The sequence below is a fragment of the Miscanthus floridulus genome, chromosome 3 (assembly GCF_019320115.1).
Source record: "Miscanthus floridulus cultivar M001 chromosome 3, ASM1932011v1, whole genome shotgun sequence".
Taxonomy (NCBI): Eukaryota; Viridiplantae; Streptophyta; class Magnoliopsida; order Poales; family Poaceae; genus Miscanthus; species Miscanthus floridulus.
The window spans coordinates 25,623,965-25,645,631 of NC_089582.1; the positions used below are offsets into that span (position 1 = coordinate 25,623,965).

At 43.7% G+C, this 21,667-nt stretch overlaps 1 long non-coding RNA gene and 1 pseudogene across 2 annotated transcripts; one reads left to right on the plus strand and one right to left on the minus strand.

The window, feature by feature from the left end:
• Positions 1–15,378: 15,378 nt before the first annotated feature.
• LOC136545266 (uncharacterized) lies at positions 15,379–19,377 on the minus strand. Of its 2 annotated transcripts, none has more exons than XR_010780970.1 (7): positions 18,915–19,377; positions 18,271–18,441; positions 18,100–18,184; positions 16,857–17,028; positions 16,371–16,451; positions 15,508–15,951; positions 15,379–15,418 (listed from the first exon to the last, which is right to left on the minus strand). It is a non-coding gene; the product is annotated as an uncharacterized lncRNA (long non-coding RNA). The 2 variants fall into 2 exon arrangements; XR_010780969.1 differs by lacking the exon at positions 18,915–19,377 and adding an exon at positions 18,574–18,751.
• A 468-nt stretch (positions 19,378–19,845) lies between these two features.
• Positions 19,846–21,453, plus strand: LOC136543352 (GDSL esterase/lipase At1g28600-like; annotated as a pseudogene).
• Positions 21,454–21,667: the final 214 nt, after the last annotated feature.

The window sequence follows — 21,667 nt, forward strand, 5'->3', positions numbered from 1 at the left end:
ATTTTTTGAAATTTGAGTCTCGTCACGCCACAGTATTGTTTTGTCGCGTGACAAGACTTAACTTTTGAAAAATAGAAAACCCATCAATACGATGTCGGATGAAGATTATTTTTATATGTAAATTGTAGACCTCGATGAGATATACAACTTTATAGTTTTAATTTTTTTCATTTGAGGACAGTAAGATACTCAAAAAAATAATATAAAATTTCAGCACCATAATAATCGCCTACTAGCGCTTGCCGCATTAGAGCACTAATATATTATTTATATGGAGTTAAATGAAAATACTTTTTATACCAAAGTTGTAGCTCTCAATGATATCTACAACTTTGTAGTTTTGCATTTTTTCATTTGAGGACGTTAAGATACTCAAAACAATAATATAAAATTTTGGCGCCTCCTGAAAATAGAAAACTGCTTTTGAAACCAGCCGATGACCAAATTTGTCCGGTTTTGATAGTTGGAGGGTGTTTCTTAACTGGTTTCATAGTTGAAGGTTGAAAATCGAACTTCGATGCGAGTTGAGGGTTGGAAAGTGTACTTTACCCTTAATATGCTTTTCTAGAGACGGTTATAATGTCGTCTCTGGAAATAGATTGAAAAAAAAACAAAAAAGCAAGCCAGCGAACTAGATTTCTTTTAGTTTCTTTTTTTCTCTTTTACTTTTTATGCTTCTTATTTCGTATTTATCTTCTTCATGGGACACCATAAATGGCAACTAAAATATTGGTTTCAAATAAGTGAAATAACATTTATTGGTGCATTCCAAATAAGCAAATGGAACATTTTTATATTTCATTAAGGATGATGATATTTTTTATTTCAATTAGAAATCTTCTTTTTTACTCAAACATGGAACAATTTCTCCACACGCCGGTGAGCGCTCTTCGGATCGGGAGCGAGGTTGTGGGTGCCTGGTGGCCTTAGAAAGGGGCCTTGGGGTGGTAGGTTGGTCTGGCAGAGGCGGCGGCAACTAGGGACAGCCATACAAAAGGGGTGAGTAAGCTACCGAGGATGATTGGAGGATGGCAGTAGGCGGGAGAGCGTATGTGTGAGAGAGATTGAGGTAAGAGGGAGAAAAAGTATAGTACTGGTATGTAGACGGTTGGATTATAATGGTTACTGTTTATCAACTGAAAAAATAAAAAAAAATTAGGCATCTAATAAATAGCAGCTGCCTGAAGAATTCAAACACCAGTAATAAGATTTAATTTGTTTTGCTTTTGTGTCTCATACCCGATGGATGCTTAAGTTGCCTCCAGTCAAGCTTGATGGGCACCTCTCTTGTTCACTACTACCAGCTGGTCAAGCGTTGGCTACTGAAACAATTACATTGCACTCTATTTTCTGGAAGCGTCCATTTTGCCCATGTGTGGAGGAAAAAACTGAACACAACAAATGTGACTTCCATGCATCACTGGCACCTCAGAAAAGAAGATCTTTCTTGATCATTCCGCTCTATTTTCTCACACATTCGTAAGGTACTCAACTCAGGTCATGGAGACAAATACACACCCTACAATATATAATTTTCACATGACACAAAAGGTAGCTTTCACATGACACAAATGGTTAATCCAACTTCGGTAATGCAAGTTCACCAAACTTCTGTCATGGAAATGAAACCTGCAGCAATGAATTTTGGTTGCCTCCCATGTGTTTGCGCTTGCAGTACAATGCCATCAATTTGGATGATGGTGGGTAGTATACATTTTCTTCATCATGTGGAAGTTGTGCAAGTAAAGCTGGTAGTTCAAGTGGGCGGCGTCCAAGTTAAATAAAAGAACCTCCAAAAAACATATTTTCTGTGCATATTATCAACAACAACTTGTACAATTTGGATCTAAAGTAAATTTTAAAACCTACAACTATTTTAGGCACTCTATAGAAAACATCAACTTCTGATGCCCATTGCAAAACCCCACAACTATTTCGATGCTTTTTAAAGGAAAAAAAGAAAAAAAAAAACTTTAACACCATGGACTTACCTGTGTCTTTTGTGAGCTTATGTGGCGTGTACCAAACCGCCTAAACGCATAGCACATGTCGAGTAATAGCTAGGAATAGTTAGAAAAGAAGTGTTAACGTTCCTCACTCAACCGACGACGACGACGACTGACCTCTCGCTGGCCGTGCATGCATTTCATGGCCAGTCCGGTCGATAGGAGTCACCGATCGATCATAGTAACGAGCTCATCACAATTGTCAATCATTGGGCGGCCATACATGCAGAGAGCGAGGAGGCCAGCAGCCAACAGGGGGGGGGGTGGGTTGGGTTGGGCTGGGCATCGTGTCGATGGCGCGGATCCGATCGTTTCCAGGGTAGCCGGGTAGCTTGGGTAGGTTCTATGTGGACTGTGGAATCATGTGTGCATTATTGAATCCCGGTATAGTATATAGTAGGGGAGATGTGGAGGTGTGCAAGTGGAGTTACACAAGCTAGCACGTATGCCCAACGTTGTTACCTCTGAAGAAGACTCAAGGACCATTGAATAAAACCGAACATCAGTGAAAGATGGAACTGAATATACTATATAAAGTATGCATCACATTTTATCCTCATGGTAGGTTTGAGCCGTTACAATGGCAGTTTTGCGCCGGGTAGAAGAGGGCCATTGGTCTTTTATTTGACCTTGAGGTTGCTAGATATATAGGGCACTTCAGCTCCTTTGTTCGGCACTGTGTTACCTTTTGCCAAGTAATAAGATGGGAAGTAGGGTAGCCCATTTAATAGTCGAGTCAGGGTAACCTGCAGGCAAGGTTTTGCTTACTAGCTTAACCAGGCGAGCGAGGCGAGAAGAGTTGGGTGACAACCAAACGGCCCTTATATATCTACCTAGGTCCACCAATCTTTCAAACTATCTTATAGCTAGTCAAGGCCACTAAATATTCACTACAGTGCAACAATGACAGTAAAATTCATGGATCGGGAAGCATCAGCAAAATGCATGAATTTGAACTTGCACGCACTACGTGAAAAACAGTTTGTAGCAACGGGACTTTTTTAGGGGCGGCTAGCATTGTAGCAGCCCCAACAGTGACGTGCTTGGGCTCCAACACAGCAACCGCCCCTACAAATGGCACAGTAGGGGCGGCTGGTAATACGAGCCGCCCCTACAAATGCGTTGATTTGTAGGGGCAGCTGGTATGTAGAGGCGGCTATTACCAGCCGCCCCTGCTGTGTCCATTTGTAGGGGCGGCTGAATCACCAGCCGCCCCTACAAATGCCCGCTGTATATATAGCAGCCACCTTCTTCTATGACTTCACTTTCCCCAAACTTTTCTCTTCCACCGAGCTACAACCATTCGCTGCCCCAGCCCTCTCCTTCCCCTCACCGCTCGAAGCCATCCGGCGGCCGCGACGCCTTCCCCTCACCACGCTGCAGCCATGGGGCGTCCCCATCCCCTCTCCTACTCGGCTGCTCCTCTCCGCATCACAGACATTCGCCGCCATGCCGCACCGTACCCATCGGCCGCTGCCACCCCTGCCACCTGCGCCGCCGCCACCAATGCCCGGTGTCGTTGCGGGCGGCCCAAAACCACCGGCCAGCGCTGGATGCATGGTCCAGCGGTGCCGCGAACCTCCGACGGCCGGGGCGGCGGGGCGCCGCGCCGGTGCCGACGGGCCGAGCGAATCTGCGCCGGGGCCGAGCAGATCTACGTCGGGGCACCGCCAACCGGGGACCGGGGAGCTCAGCGGTCGGGCACCGGGCAGTGAGCGGCGAGCGGTTAGCCTTTTCCGTTTATCCTCTCCCTTTGAACTCATCCCCTAAGAGGGCTCCAGATTTGAGCATACCCATTAGTGTGTAGGGTATTGGTGCCTAGATTTTGGTGTGAGCGACTGGAGATTTGTTTTTGCTCTGTACACCAGCTGTAGCTTCTCCAACATTGACGGTAATGTGCAGTTGTGCTCTTTCTTGGCACAATTTATTCTTTCTTGTATGACAAATTTTTTAGTTTTGGTTTGAAGTAAATGAATCATTAATGGTTCCTTTTTTGTCTTGTTTCAGATGTAGGGAGGGGTTGGAGATGCTCATGCCAACCAACTTGGACCACGATGATGGTCATTTAGTAGCCTTGTATTGTGTGGTGAGTAGCCTACTCAAAGCATGTGTGCTGGTATTAGCATCTGCATATTGCCATTCAAGAACCTGTTAGGAAGCACTAAGAGTTTCTTATATGTTGAGGTGTGGAAGCAAGTCCTGTGTTCTGAGAGAGCTGCAACGATTGGGGTGAGGCAGAAGAACATGAAGCAATGATGCCGGCGCATAATGGGCATGTCGATGGACATGAGTGCTTTAACAATGTCACCTTGGTCAGTTCCTAATTCTTTTAATTTACTATGCACGATGATGATTCATTACACATTTATTTTGTCTGATAGAAATATAGATGTAAAGGCATTCTCCTATTGATGTGTATCCTGATGTGCAGTTTATTTGTCCTCACTAAGCTGTGCCTTATTACAAACATGGAGCTTCTGCATAGTGCCATCCAACACCGTATGTCCTAAGCCTTCCCCATCTTTGCAACACGATAGTGAGATCCCTGGTTGTGCTTGGTTCTGCTGTATGGTGCACAGATTATTTTTTCTCTAATGCAACTCTCTATGTGTTATTTACAATAATTGGATAGGAAAATTTCTAAAATGAGTTAAGCTTCTTGGTAATTACTAATATTCAACATATTCAAAACTTGCCAATCAAACCAGGGAAAATTCCAAAATGAGATAAGCTTCTTAGTAGTTAATAAAATTATAAGATCATTCACTCTGTAGTCTCTACCCTCAAATCGATCGTGCCAAGACTCACTGTTAAAGCTGATGACTATGGGTGAATATACTATTATACTCATTTCTAATATCATACTAATATGGGTGAATTCTTTTATAAAATAGATCTGGTGTACAGTTTTAATTAAGTATGCACTACTATTCATTTTTGGTAAGTTACCTTGCACACTTCCTTGTAGTTGACTTCTATAGGATCTCATGCTCATGCTATCACTACCACAGACCGTTTTTCTCTCGACTCTGATGTTTTTATCTCATATATCTTGCCGCAAAGTTGGATACCAATATTTTTTTATCATGTGCTGCACAGTGCAGACTCTGATATTTCTAAGAGGTAAATTGATCTAGTTCTCTATTGTTGCCTTTTTTTTCTGCCTACAGAACGGGTTTTTGCCTTCAAAGTTATAGATCCTGTATTGAGCAGTAGCGGTATTGGTGCTTCCGAAGTAGTTGCTAGTCACATTATTCTTAGAAAACAAATCTGCACAATCATCAATCTCAACATTATTTTTAATTTTTTTGGGAGAGAACTAAATCTCAACATATATTCTAATGAGAAATCGTCGATCTCAGATTTGTCTAGGGGCTGCTGCCATATCCTTCCAGACCTCACTTAAACGATAGACATTTTAAATAGCCAATAAGTTTTTCCTCCGATATCTTGCCTTACATCACTATAACTGTGATGATGTTCTTGTCATAAAAAAATTCAGACTTTAGCTGTTGCATAATTAGTAGGGTGTGATGATATTGTATGGACTGCTGTGTGTGATAAACTGCTTTAGTTACCATTAGAATGCTTGTTAGTTACTGTTTTAGCAGGCCACTTGAGAAACAGGCCACTTGAGGTACAGTCTACTTTGGTCAATTATCTGATTATTGCAGCCTTATGTCCAAAACATGTCTGGATCATATTGGTACTTTACTTGCAGCTCATTTGTCAAAATTTTCAAATAGGCATACCACCAGAATTAACTAGCCCTTTGAATCACAATACATGTTACATCACTGATGATATGGTTACCACCCTACAACTAGACCATTCTGAAATTTTTATGTTCCTACAAGTATTGATTTACTATATACGCAGCAAACGTGAATATAACTCTTGTTTCCACATTTCATGGTTCATGTGCGAAATGTAAATATATATGTTCTGGTCGAATTTGAATTATAAATTTGAATTTTTTTGGCGGAAAAATGTACTGTAGGGGCAGTTTTAGACTGAATCGCCCCTACAAACAGGTATTATAGGGGCTGCTGGTACTACAGCCGCCCTTACAAATCGATTTGTAGGGACGGCCGATAACACCAGCTGCCTCTATAAATCGATTTGTAAGGACGATCTGGGAACCGCCCATACAAATGCATGATTTGTAGAGACGGTATGGTAGAGGCGGCTAGCCGAGCTACCTCTACAAAGCCTCACCAGCCTTTCCTAGAAACCATTCCTGTAGTAGTGACGATAGCTGTCGTGAGTGAGCATTGTACCTAGTCAAACAAGAGATTATCCTTTTTAGCACTGGCGAGAACCGCTGCAGCTATGACCATCCTAGGAACGTGATTAATATTGCTGGTGGTTTTCTTATTAACATCTCTGTGCATGTAGTGTAGCCATACTTTTGTCCCATCCAACCTGCAGCTCTTTCCTACACTAGTCCTGAAATGATTTTTAGAGGCATCTTCCTTTTCTAACAGAAGCGGTTGTCTTAGCACGTCGTCACTAACCTTCGTGGGAGGCACTGTAGCTATATAACCGTTGCTAGAAATCAATTTTTAGAGACGGTTCCATTAAGAAATCCGCCTGGAACCGCCTCTAAAAATGCTATTTTCAAGGACGGTTGCTTATGTCAACCGTCTTTGAAAATGAGTGATTTTCAGAGGCAGTTCTCTTAAGACAACCACCTCTGAAAATTGATTTTCAGAGACGGTTGACTAACCATCCTTAAAAATAGCTGCAACACAAATAAATTCATATCTTTTTTAATTGAAGTCGGATGAAGATAAACTTTATATCAAAATTATAGATCTCGACGAGATATAAACTCTGTAGTTGATAAAATTTTTGTTTGAGATCATTTAGGGTTCCAAATATATAAATTAAGTCTCAGATTTTGAATTTCAAATTTTTGAATTTTTCAAATGACCTTGGATGGAGAAATGTTCTATATCAAAGTTGTAGTGCTCAATGAGATCTAAAACTTTGTAGTTGAAAGTTTTCTCCTTTAATATTGTTTATGAGTTAAAATATTGATTGCAAGATTCGTACATATTAATACTAATAGATAGCATCGTAGAACTAGACATAAGTGACTACGTGGTGCGGTGGTAGAGGAGGGATCGCGCGAGGGAGAGGTCTTATTTTTATTGGACTCTAAATAATTTTTAAAAAATTTCGAAAACTATTTTTAGCAACGGATGACTTAAGTCAACTGCCTCTGAAAATCGATTGATTCACACGGTACTGTATCTGTATGTGCAGTAGCATTGCTTTTGACACTTGCTTGTTAAGGCCCTTGGATTCCCGGTGTTGGATCGACTCGAGGTCTTTAAAAAGGCCCTTCATGAGGTCTGCATGCAAATTGAAGAATGAGCCAGTGGAGTGCCCCTGCTTCATATCTGTTCGAGGGTCATGCTTGAAATTAAACATATATTATTATTATGACATCGAAAGTCGAAGTACTGTAACTTTTTTTTGCTGAAAATTAAGGGTGTCTTGATTGTACATAGATCTAATTAATTTAAAAATTTACTACTACCTCTGTTTCTAATTAGAAGACGTTTTGACTTTTCTAAATATATATACATTGGTTTTACTATATATCTGGACATAGTGTATATCTAAGTGCATAACAAAAAATATATTGAAAAAGTGCAGATTCACAGGTTACGCGGCCGCCGCTCCCTGCCCCTCCCTGCCGCCGCCGTCCGTCGCTCCGTGCCTCGCCCCCCCCCACTGCCCCCACCTTCTCCCTGCCGTGGTTTTGTAAGGTATAAGCTGTGCATGTGGCTGTCGGCCATCATGCCGTTGGTTTGCTGTGTATGTGGTTGTCGGCCATCGTGCCGTTGGTTTGTTGCAGGTTGTGGTTACCTCACCATGCAGGGGAGGCGCTGCCGAAATTTATAATTGATACTATTATGTTCCTTTGTTGTAGGAGAGGCCATTGCAAAGATCGTTCCCCACCGTCCTCGACTCGTCACTTTGCCCTACAACAAGGTGAGGCATCCTACACCCCTCTTTCCATATGATGTGAAACATAGGATGTTTGTATATCACATAACCTAGCTAGGCATCTCCCATTCGAAAGAGATACGGTTGGAAATATGCAGATCTTTACATATCTATAACCGTATTTGTTTCGAATTATCCACGTTTTTTGGACAGCCCGAGGATGTGTAGATGGGGTTAGTTTCCATGCTCTACTATGATCCAAGACAGAGTTTCGGTAGCATCTCCCTGTTCTCCGGATACACAATCTCCATGCCAGGACATGTATTTGGAGAACAGCGGGGAGGTGCTACTGAAATTCTATCTTGGATAGGAGTAGAGCATGGAAACTAACCCATCTACACATCCTTGGGTGGGATTAGGACCTATGTTCACCTATTAGACAGTACATGAACCTGTAGATGTAATTGATTTTTATATTACTTGCTGATATGTTAGATGATGGATGACCGTGAGTGGATGTACATGGGCCGCTCTAGTCAGGGTTTGTTCACCGATGAATGGATTGAGAAGACCGATGCTTTCTTGGAACTAGCATTTGTAAGGGTTAAAGGAGCGCGTGCCACTTGGTGTCCCTACAACATTTGTGCAAACACGTGTCGACAAACAAAGGTGGTCATGGGTAAACATATTTGCAAGAATGGATTTATGACGGACTATACCCGGTGGATCTACCATGGTGAATCCGATCATGTGAGAGACGAGGTTGTGAGACAACGCATCGATGATTATGATGCTGATGCCGGGTAGGAGACATGTTACATGACTATCATGAAGCACACTTCGATGAAGGACGTAGGGAGGAGGAGCCAGAGCCAACCACAAAGACGTATTACGATATGTTGTCTGCGGCATAGCAACCCTTCACGGGCATGCCAAGGTTTCTCAACTGGATGCCATTGCACGTCTAATGGCCGTAAAGTCCCAATTTAGCTTGAGTCGAGAAGCCTTCGATGTTATGCTGACAGTTGTTGGTAGCCTGCACCCGGATGGTCACATCCTGCCAAAGAGCATGTATGAGGCAGAGAAACTCCTTCGTGCACTTAAGATGCCTTATGAGCAGATATATGCTTGTCCGAAGGGATGCATCTTATTTAGGAAAGAACATGTGGAAGCAAAGTACTGTGTGAAGTGTAAATCATCTAGGTTCCTAGAGGTAGACTCTAGTGATGGTCAGAAGAGGTAGCTCGCCATCCCCTTGAAGATCCTACGGTACCTTCCATACATACCGAGGATCCAATGGCTTTATATGATTGAGGAATCCGCGAAACAGATGAAATAGCACAAATACAGACGTCGATACAATCCTGAGAAGCTGGTGCATCCATCCGATGGTGAAGCATGGACAAGGTTTGATATGATTCATCGTGAGAAAGCTCTAGAGGCTCGTAATGTACGTGTTGCGCTAGCAACAGATGGATTCAATCCTTATGGAATGGTGGCTACCTCATACATTTGTTGGCCCATGTTCGTTATCCCTTTCAATCTCCCCCCTGGCGTCGTCTTTCAATGATAGAACATATTCTTGTTGTTGATAATTCCTGAACACCCGAGCAATAATATGAGTGTGTACATAGAGCCTCTGATTGATGATTTGGTCCATGCTTGGGAGGAAGGGGTATGGACATACGATCGAGCTATAAAGACAAACTTCAAAATGCATGTTTGGTACCAGTACTCCCTGCATGACTTTCCGGTGTATGGGATATTCAACGACTAGTGTGTTCACGGGAAGTTCTCATGCCCAGTATGTAAGGCGTCTCAGATGTTCATTTGGTTGACGAAGGGTGTGAAAGGATCAAGATGCCCAAGATGGGCGGTCAATTGGGCTAATTCTAAAATTCTTTGCAATAATTAAACCCTACACTTAGCCCACTTCACCCCTTGTGCCTAGAATGTGTTTCTAATGTTCTACTGCACAAAAGTTTTACATCCTAAGTTCCAATCCTACTCTAGCATGGCAATTCTATGAATGTAAATGCAAGAATTGAATTGCTCAAAGTAAATGCTCAAAGTAAAGAGAGAAGGAGGAATGCAGTGATGTTTTCCTGAGGTACCGGAGAGTTGCCACTCCCCACTAGTCCTCGTTAGAGCACCCACGCAAGTGTGTAGCTCCCTCTTGATCCACACAAGGATCAAGTGCTCTCTACGGTTTGATTCTTCGACACTCCGTCGCGGTGAATCACCCACAACCGCTCACAACTTGAGTTGGGTCATCCACAAGCTCTATCGGATGATCACCAAACTCCCAATCACCACCAAGCCGTCTAGGTGATGGCGATCACCAAGAGTAATAAGCAAGAACTCTCACTTGACCACAACAAGCCTAATGAGAAGGGTGGATGCACACTTGCTACTCTCTTTTTGCTAATGAGGCCTTAATGTTGGATTCTCAAATCTCAATCACCTCACTAGGCTCTTGCTCTCCTTGGCACTCTCAAGGGTGTTTCTTAGCTGTTGAAATGGGCAAGAGTACTCCCTTGGATGAATAGAGGAAGTATTTATACCCCCTCATTCAAAACGAACCGTTACAGAGTTGAAACACCATTCTGCAGGGTGACCGGACGCTCCGGTCAGTTCTCCCCGCCAAGGAGCCGTTAAGTGGTGACCGGACTCTGATCTGTGTCCGGTCAACACTGACCGAACGCATTCGGTCACGAAAACTCCCCTCTGGGACCTTATTGATGTTGATCAGAACCTGACCAGCGTCCGATCAGGATTTTCCCTCTCTGGAACCTTACTGGAGTTGGCCAGACTCTGGCACCCAGCGTCCAGTCACATTTCACTGAGCGTCCGGTCGCAACCATATGGGTTCACCTTGATCAAATGAACTGACCAAACTCTACTGCCAGTGTCCGGTCACACCGGGACCAGCGCCCGGTCAACATTTGACCCTCCATTCACTTCCAACTCACAAACATATGTGAATGAAGTTTTCTCCATTTGATCTTAGGGCTACTTAGGAGCTACCTAGTGCTAGATTTAACAAGTGTGCATCACACCTAACCCACTAGACTCACCTAGGTCAAGCTACTAGTCCATACCCCCCTTTATAGTATGGTCAAAGGAAAAACAAAGTCCTAAACTACTCTAAGTGTCTCTTCAACACCAAACGACACTTAGAACTAGTCCATCCTTAACCTTGTCGTCCATCCTTTGAAAACCAAAATGATTTCCATCGTAGGGGCATGACAACCATGATTGCCCAATCAATTGTCATTACCATGACCTAACTTAATTGCCTCTGTAAAACACACGTTAGTCATAGTAATCACGTATTGTCATTAATCACAGAAACCCAACTAGGGGCCTAGATGCTTTCAGGGTGGCAAGTATTCTTCATTCGACAAACATCGACAATTGCTCCCTCTTGACCATCCATTCAGACGAGACATCAATAACTTTACGAAAGATGTAGTAGTTGAAGGCCCTACATCTCAGATGATGATTGGTGCCGCGGTTCGTGCTTAGTTAGACGCTCTCGAGGTCAATGACTAAGGAGATCATTTTCTAGGATATGGTGAGCAACATGCATGAACACACAAGTCGTGCTTGTGGAACCTCCCCTATTTTGATGACCTTCTACTTCCACATAACATTGATGTAATGTACACTGAAAAGAATATCGCCGAGGCAATTTTTGGTACAATCATGGACATTCCAGATAAGACAGGATAATGTTGAGGCTTGAGTGGATCAAGCGAGGTTATGCAATAGTCCAAAGCTAGACATGGCGCCTCCCGGAGGCGGGAAGTCATGGAGAAAGCCTAAGGCCGATTTCGTTCTGACAAGGGCCTAAAGGAGGAAAGTACTAGAATTGTTCCAAACGTTAATGTTCTCTGATGGGTATGCATCGAATCTGAAGAGGGAAGTGAACTTAGCTACTTTGTGAATCATACTAGACACTAGAAACTTAGTGACTAATGCTATATGTTTGTTACTAACTAGTACTTAAGCAATCATACTAGAGCACAATGCAACTGAGAAGATATTGCTGATAGTTGCAAGGGTTATACTAGTTAGGCAACAGAGAGACCATACGTGTTGTTTAATCTTATCTCACACATGCAATCTCTTCTCCTTTGTGCAGAATCAATTGGCGGCATCGAATGAGCCTCATGACCCAGCGTGGTCGCAGTGGAACTCGTGGCCTAAGTGACTACTTGTGATTTTATTTGCATTTGCATTTGTGGATTACCTGTGACTATTTGTGGTTGTGAATGAACCTACTAGTGATTCTGAAGTATTTGCATTTATATGTTGTCAATATATCTATATGAACTGCATGTGATGCTTATTGTGAACTATGTGTGATGGCTGTAATGTTTATTTGAGTGGAGTACGTTATACGTGACCGAACAATAAAAATAGGAAATATATGGTCGCTTTGCCAGGCATTTTGCCGAGTGCTAGGGTAAAAACACTCGGCAAAGAGAACACGTGGCCAAAATCTATACATTCTGGGACTAAAATGGCTTCTTTGCCGAGTGTCTGCGCTGTGACACTCGGCAAATAAGCCAACATTTGTACGTACTGGGCCAGTCTTTGCCGAGTGCCCGGGATTTGACACTCGGTAAAGAAGGCATGTGTGCCGAGTGTTAGATACTGGACACTCGTAAAAGAAGTCAACAACTGTACATTCTGGGCCAGTCTTTGCCGAGTGTCCAGTATTTGACACTTGATAAAGAGTTTAGGTTTGCCGCGTGCCTGGGATTTGACACTCGGCAAAGATGGCAGGTTTGTCGAGTGTCAGGTCCGGGACACTCGGCCAAGGCGCCGTGACCGTCTCCGCGCCGTCGCGTTACTTTTTTTCATCGAGCGTCGGTTTCAGCTCTCGGCAAAGTATTTGCCGAGTGCCCGATAGAAAACACTCGGTAAAGAGACGTTTGCCGGTACTGTAGATGACGTGTACTGTTTGCCGAGTGTTACACTCAGCAAATCCGTTGACGAGTGTTTTGTGGGCTTTGCCGAGTGCCTGTGGCACATGGCAAAGCCACTGTTTCTGATAGTGAATTAAATAGATTTAGTTGTACAACAATTGGTGCCGTCAATATAGTTAAAATGGATCATTTGGACCACATACAATCTGCATGTCAAGTTTTGTAGAGATAGATTCCAATCACTAATTTATTTTGTGTGGGAGAATATATTATTGACTCACTATTACCACCTGCATCTAGGCCTGTCGCGCTAACACGAACGGTGCGACAGGACGATTTGTCACGCTCTCCCTTTGTGTGGCAAGACGATATTGCCGAATCACCCAGCCATCATGAAAGCGTGTTAGATTGCCGCACCAATCAATGTGGTGTGCTGCCATCCAACATGGACTGAGTTAGATTTCTTGGGGTGAAACCTATCCATTTTCTTAGGGTGAAGCCTGTCCATCTGGTTTCAAGCGAAGTTCTCGATTTAACACGAGTGCTCATATTCTCCTAGGTTTATTTTAGAATTTAACAGCACTATTTTTTCATTGGTAGTCTACAATGTTTTTCTAAACGGTAAACGGTGTTTACACGGTCGCCCTTCGTTTAGCGTTTAGGCTGTTTACACGGTGTTTAAACGAAGTTAAACGGTCTTGTACTTAAAAAAACATATAATTATATATGTGCATGTAAAAAATTAAGTATTCTAGCATTTATACATATTTATCCGAGTAAAAATCAATTATTTTGGTATGTATATATATTTATGCATGTGAAAAGAACCAAATATAGATATTTATGCATGTTATATATCAAGTGTACACATTTATAAATATAATAAACTTAAGTATACAAATTTATCCATACAAAACTGAACTAGATTTACCTCGTGTTCGCCTAAATGGCCATTTAAACAACTGTTTAGCCCGTTTAATGCTGTTTATCTACGTTCCGTTTAGGCCGTTTAGACCGTTTTTTTCCGTTTTTTGACCATTTAAACGGTCAACCGTTTAATTTCCGTTTACCCTCTAAATAAAACAGTTTACCACCGTTTACCGTTTACTGGCCGTTTAAATGGCCGTTTAATCCGTTTAGGCGAACACTGGTAGTCTATGAGCTCAGTGATAGCGAGACACATATAGTGATTTCATTAATCTCGAGATTTTCCGGTCTAGCTCAGTCTCTCGGAGGTACTCATAGGGGTAGGGTGTGTGCGTACGTTTATAGGGGAATGACCACAACTATCAAGCAGGATCTTTAAAAATAAGGGGTGGGAAGGAGATTTGAGGGGCTTATCATTTTTTAAGTTTTAGTAGGGATTTGGTTGGAGCTTGTTTTTTTTTCTCTGGTCTTTAAATTTGGTTTTGAGAACTCAAATATGCTTGAGTTGCTTTTAGGTGCCCACAAAATAACTGAATAGGCAGTGGACAACCCCTTTTATTTTTTCACTGTAGAAACTGCTAAAAGTGAAAGTATCACAATTCACAAAGGCATTCAGCAGCAGTTTTTACGTACCCCTCCAGTTTTAGTTTTTAGCCTTTAGTTTTTTGTTTTGCCCTTCCTTTTCTTTTTCTTGTTTTGTGAACCTGTTCCTTTAATTAAGCGCTTGTGCTGCTCCAGTTTTCTTCAAAAAAAAGGTAACACATGATGTGCTGGGTCAAGTGGCAGAACATATCTCTTACCACGCATCCACTTCTCGCCGGGGTGGCGGGTGGAAAAATATGCTTGTACTGCTAGCCAGCCACCTTCGCTCACCACGTACGTCAGCGTCCCAAATCCAGTCGCATGCCAGCATGCCCCTGAGTCCCTGACCCTGGTGTCACTTTCATAAGCTGGCATGGACATCTGCGACGACTTGTCTGTGCCCACTACACGGTGGCAAAAAGTCAAAAACGGGCTCAGGTTTTTTATGCTAGAAAATATAGAGAGAAGAGATATCCATCCTTTTATGAATGCTCAATAAGCAAGAGAGTGCATATATATATAGGCCAACCCTATTTGGTACCCGGGTACTACTGAGTTATTTGGTACCCAGCGTCCTACAGGCGCGCACGCGCATCCCACATCGGGACCGAGCGTGCAAACTCTCCCTCTCGCCCATGCACCTGGGCCGCTGTAATTTTTTTTTGGTCCTGTACCGACGTGAGCGCGGCTTGGTCCTGAAGCCTTTTTTTTTGTTGACCGATTGCTGTTTTTTTTTGTTGACCAATTTTTTTTTTTTGCCGTGAGACTCACATGGCAGGTTTCTCAAGCCTTTTTTTAGAAAAGTGACCACGTTATTAATAGATATTGACTGGCCGGTTTTATTATTGTTCAAAATAATCTATATGTGTTAGATTTGCTTGCCATGGAAATCGACTTTCAATGCCCATATGATTGGCACAAATTTGTCATAATCTGCAGTTTGAAATCAAATATATTGAGCACAATTATTTCCACCACGAACAGACCGAATTTCATTTTTCATTACTCAGTTGCAACGAAATTACAGAAGTTCGAAAATCCAAAGCAAAAACTCCTCCAACCAGCAACAAAGAACATATATTGAGCACAAATACATCAGGATGTAAATTTCAGACTTTTCATCAAAGTAATAATTTTAATGATCCTAAGTCATTTCAGGCTAAAACAATGTCTTGTATGAATGTAAATATCTGTATATACATCATTGGTAAGAAACATAATTCTAATTTATTCTCCATCCATTCCATGATCGTCCTTTTTTCTGATAAAGTTCCATGATCAGTGGCCGTCACTTTCAGTGTCCTTTGACAGTTTGACCCACGCGTGCACTGTGGCCCTTTTAGATGGCAATGAGACCATGAAAAATAACATGTTGAATAGATACTCCGTATGCAACTAGACAAGTGTACCCTGAACTGAACTGCTAAATTGTGGTCTACATGTTAGAAACAGATCACATTGACCTTGTTTCTATCAGTGTTTGTGTTCGTTAATGAGGTTTTGCTTCTGAGCCCCTATACTCAATGTCCGTCCCTTGCCTGCAATATGAACAAGGTTAGGTTTTGCTTCGAACCTTGCTATCATCATCCAAATGAAGTGAGTGAAGCATAAGAACAAACAACCACACTAGCTAATAGAAGAATGTAACAAATAAAAATACAAAGAATTTATGTTTAGCTAGAAAAAGATTAGTTAAGTGCAAAAATTACAGCCCAAATATAAACTATTTACCTAAAAACATTGTACAACAATCTCCACCTAATATATTTTTTCTTAAGATTGTTTAGCTAGCTGAAAATTACAAATATTTATAATTGTTTCTTTCAGATGAATATGATAAAATGTATGTCATCCATGGAGTGTGTCATCTTTTCATAGAGAAAAATATATGCAAAACATCTCAGTATGTCTTAAATGCGTGTCATACATGCTATCTCAAATAACCTTTTTCTCATACCAGTGATTTCAGCATGCTTGTTTGTACAGGCCTGTAAGCAATGCATAGTCCATCAACAGTGCAAACACAAGGGATTCCAAGCTGTAGATAGAAGAGAGATTTGAGGACAGTACAGATGAACTACTAATCACTAAAGTTATTACTGACTTAAGGATTAAGATTTTCGACTATATGTAACACAATCCAACACAGGAGCACCTCAAAATCGTACTCCCACCGTTCCAAATCATAAGACGTTTTGGCTTTTATAGATACATTTCTTTAACTGTGCATCTAGGCATAGTACATATCTAAGTGCATGGTAAAAAATAATGTATCTAAAAAACCAAAACGTCTAATAATTTGAAATGGAGAAAGTAGCTTTTTTGCATGAACGGGTACCCCATTTACTGGTTCTCCCGAACAAAAAGATAAACTTCCAACTAAAATAGAAAACAAACCTAGCTCAAGGTACCAACTTCCCCTCAACAAGACAAGACAGCTCACCTCTATGCTCACGGCTGAGCTCACTGAGGTGGTGCAGCAGAAAATGCTTAGGGCCAGCTCCCTGTGCCAGGCTGGTGGACAGTTGACACCATGACGATCGCCCTAGCCATCACAAAGACACCACAGGTTGAAATTGACATGCACTTGTGCAGCAGGTCCTTATCTCCTTTGACTGCGCACAGTGAAAGAGATAAACTAAGACCAGAGAAATCAAGTACTCCCAAATCAAACATTAAATGCAAACAACTATAATTGAATCTTGGAGAATTATGATGGAAGTCTACCATATTCCTATTGTCATACTATTTGGTTGCTTGCAAACCGCAGACCCCTATCGAGATGGTCTCCATTGCGGAATAAACAAGAAATTCGAAATGTAAATACAGTAACTTTGTGATATGTATTTATGTTGGAAATAAACATGATATTTTTTTTATATTTTTCCTGTGGACCAAATAAAACAATATTGTGGTTCCAAACTGAATTTTATGGTCAAGAATAGATTCAGTCATGATGATTTTTAGATGGACACAAGAATCCATACTTCTGGTGATCATGGCCAAAAATTACAAATAATGAGCACATATCCAAAAAGAAGGATAATTAAAAGCTAAACTACAGTAAATCAATATCTGTAATTATATCTAGTCAAATGTAGAATACTAATTATCCTGCATTGTTAAGATACACACCTACCACTGATCCAGATTGTACAGGATATTTTGAGATAAAAAAACTAGAAATCTTCAAATTACTTTCTATGAATTCCAGGACCTAGTATTATTCTACAAGTCATTAGAGTAGTAAATTAAAATAGTGTTAATGATTTAATCAGGTGTGAAAGAAGATTTCAGTTTGCGTGAACAAATAATTTAAAAAAAATACTATTGCAATTTGTGCTCTCGCTAGGTTTATTGTAATAGGAAGATGAGTGGAGCACATACTAGCATCCAGAATTGTCAACACAAACAAAAGCAAAAGACAACATCGAGGGACTAAAGCAAGATGCTAGAGTCCTTGATCATAATTCATAAAACGAATGCAAGCAAAATGCATATATTTAAGCACACAAAAAAAATGTAACTTAACGTCCAATGACTAAGGAATCAAGAAAATGAACTAACAGTATGTCAAATTGAGTAAAGAGAAAAGGAGGAACAGATGCTATCTAATGGAGAGGTCTTCGCTACAGGAAGAGATGATTGGTTATTAGGACACCTGTATTTAAGGATAGCTGGCTCACCTTGCATTGATCTCGCTTGGCAGTGTCGCTGGGTGACAAAATTAGAGAGCACCGGAACTATAATACAAAATTAAAAAAGCAACTCCTGCAATCAGGATATGCTCCTTTCAGTAAAATGCAATTCAATTTACAATATTTTGTATAAATAGCTCAGACAGATTAACATGGTACCTGAATTGACCAATGCATGGTGTTTGAGGCCCTGATCTGATGATAGTATGCCCTTCATTTGGGAAATAAACTAAAATCACATATATAGGTATAGTGCCACAACACGCAAGAACACCAAGCTCTCCAATGCCCTTGAATACAACCAGTGAATCATAATTTTGGTTTCTGAACCTAGCATAAGTAAAGGGAAAAGAATCTGTTGGAATCAACTGCACATAAATATGTCGGCTGGCATGGATTAGCATTAGAATATACACTTGCACAAGAATTAAGCAGGATAGAAATCATCTAGTGACCACTTACACTTGCACAAGAATTAACCTGGACGGAAATCATCTACTGACCACTTCCCAATCTCGGACTTATGTTCTGGGCTAATGATCGCCTAGTCAGTGCTAGCAAGGCAGTAGCCAATCACAATCTCTTCTCTCTCACGCGCCCTCTTGCCCATAAAAGTAAAATACAGCAGATTGAATAACGCCTAAGTTAGTTCAACAAGTGCTACTTCGGCAAGCAAATAGATAAAGAGCTGAAAAACATTGTCTTGTGGGCTAGAAACTTCAGAATTATATGGAAATCCAGAGCTGAAATCACGGTGGATCTCATGGATCTCGCAGAGGGGAAGAGCAGGGCTCGTAGCATACCTCGATCTTGATGAACATGCTGCTGTCCCACAGCCGGATTGCGTTGGTTTTCAACTAAATCGGCAGCCTCCCTCCCAGATGGAGGTGTGGCAAGGCTGCCTGCTGGCAACAGCATTGGAAGGGCAGCGGGGCCGCCGCACCGCTGCAGGGAGGGGCGAGACCTGTGCGGCACCGCCCGTAGATACCTACCTGAATGCCGTGGTCTAGAAGTCCGGTAGGTGGGGTTGGGATGTGGAGGGGCGGCGCCGACTGGGAAGGGATGTGGAGGGGCGGCGTAGTTGGAGGAGGGATGTGGATGGGCAACGGTCGGCGACGACGGGGTGGATTGAGAGCGGCGACATCGGTGGGTGGGCAGAGGAGCAGTGCCAGCGGTGGGTGGGCAGAGGAGCAGCGCCGGATGCGGAAGAGTCGAGGGGCGGCGCCGGTGGGAGGTGGTAGGGAGAGGGAGGGGGACGGGCGGTGCCGACGGAGTGAGAGGAGACCGAGCGGACGGGATCTAAGAAATTGGAACCGCAAAAAACGTGGGTGGGGGAGCTAAGGAGCTGATATGCCGCTGGACCTCGGCCTACCAAAGTGGGCCGGGCCAAGTGAGCCTCCAGCCCGAAGGGAGGGGTGGGCCTGTTTGATTGCCTATTAGTTTGCTGGGTACTAAATAACTATTTAGTACCCAGGTACCATATAGTAATACTATATATATATATATATATATATATACGGAGTAGTAAATTAAACCTAATGAATCCTGACACGTCCCAACTGAGGTCATGCATAGCCAAACGGCAATGGCTCCGTCTTCGTCCTCATGGTCGGCGGCACTATAAATAGCCTTGTCACACATACTCACATGCATGCCTCCATCTAACGGCTCCGACCCATCCAGAGCTCGCCTGTCACCACCACCACGGGTAGCCGCACTACACTAAAATCAGCAATGGCGCCGCCGCCGCTGCCACGTATCCTCGTGATACTCTTAGCGCTTCTCGTATCCGTCGGCGCCGGGGCAGACAGCAGCACCGACGACGACGGTGGCCACCGAAGCCACCAAACGCGCCACGCCCGCATCTTCAGCTTCGGCGACTCGCTCACCGACACGGGGAACGCGCTACGCATCCTCGGCGACCGGGCGATCATCAGCCGGCCGCCGTACGGCGAGACCTTCTTCGGCCGCCCTAGCGGCCGCGCGTCGGACGGCCGGATCATGATCGACTTCATCGGTGAGCACCATGGCATTATTGCTTGGCATTTCATCTATCGGTCCGACGAACGACGGCTGTTGGTTGATGATGGCATCGTCCGTCCATGCTGACGGCTGACCATGCAGCTGAGGCGATGGGGGTACCGCAGCCGACACCGTACCTCCTCGCCGGGAAGACGGCGGCGGACTTCCGGCGCGGAGTGAACTTCGCGGTGGGTGGAGGGACGGCGCTCGACCCCGGCTTCTTCGAGGGCAGAGGCCTCAAGATCTTCGTGCCGGTCTCTCTCAGGAACCAGACCGCCTGGTTCAAGAATGCTTTGCAGCTTCTCGGCTCGGTTCACGGTAACTCGCCGTGTCTCATACTGCTAGCTAGAGTTTCCATGTATAGACATGCATGAAACGCTCGAGAAGCCAACTTAGCCTATTACCCTCTTGTTATATGCCCTCAGAGCAGAGGAACGTCACGGCGACCTCCCTCTTCGTCGTCGGAGAGATCGGGGTCAACGACTACCTCATCGGACTCCTCGGAAACCGCACCCTTAGCGAGCTGAAGACCGTCTTCCTCCCGCGGATCATCAGTGCCATACGCTCCGCCGTGACGGTGAGTCGTCGTCTCCCTCCTACTCTCCTTCCAGTTCCAGATGCTATACGCAACACAATAGTCTGTCAGTTCGTCACACGCCTGCATATACTTGCGTGGTCACACATTCAGGACGTGATCGCCGCCGGAGCATGCACGGTGGTGGTCCCCGGGGCCATACCTCTCGGCTGCGAGCCGGAGCTGCTGACACTCTACCAGGGACGCGTCGGCGCCGGAGGCTACGACCCGGAGTCCGGTTGCATCACCTCTCTGAACGACTTCGCCGAGCTGCGCACAACCGCGAGCTGCGCCGCATGCTCGGGGACCTCCGCCGCGCCCACTCCGGGTCCGGGACGACGACGACGTCCATCGTCTACGCCGACCTCTACCGCGCCGTCACCGACATCATCGTGTCGCCCGGCAGATACGGTACGTGCGCGCCCGTTCGTGGTGGATGATCGAACTAACCCCTGCGTTGTGTTGACCTCTTCCGGTGTCCTGGCGCGCCGTGCATTGTTTCAGGTTTCAGGGACAGGCCGCTGGTCGTGTGCTGCGGCCGCGGTGGCGGCGCCTACAACTTCGACATGGCGGCGAACTGCGGCGCGCCGGGGACGAAGGCGTGCGCCGACCCGTCGGCGTACGTCTCCTGGGACGGGGTGCACTTCACGGAGGCCGCCAACAGGCGCATCGCCTGCTCCGTGCTCGGGAGGCTGCGACTCACGACGCAGGCTGGGCGCTGTAGGATCGGGTGCGACTGCGACTAGCTGGTGTGGTGTCAACAAATAAACCAGCTTTTTTAATCGCATAAATGAATTGTTAATTACTGGGGAGTATAGTTTTTTATTAAGGTCATGTTCAATCGAAATATATAGGCCTTGTAACAAATAATCATATGGATGGACGGCATTATTCACTGTTATTCGTTGTTTCATACATGAATAAATGGATTGTTAGCTAATAAGGTCTTGTCGAAATAAA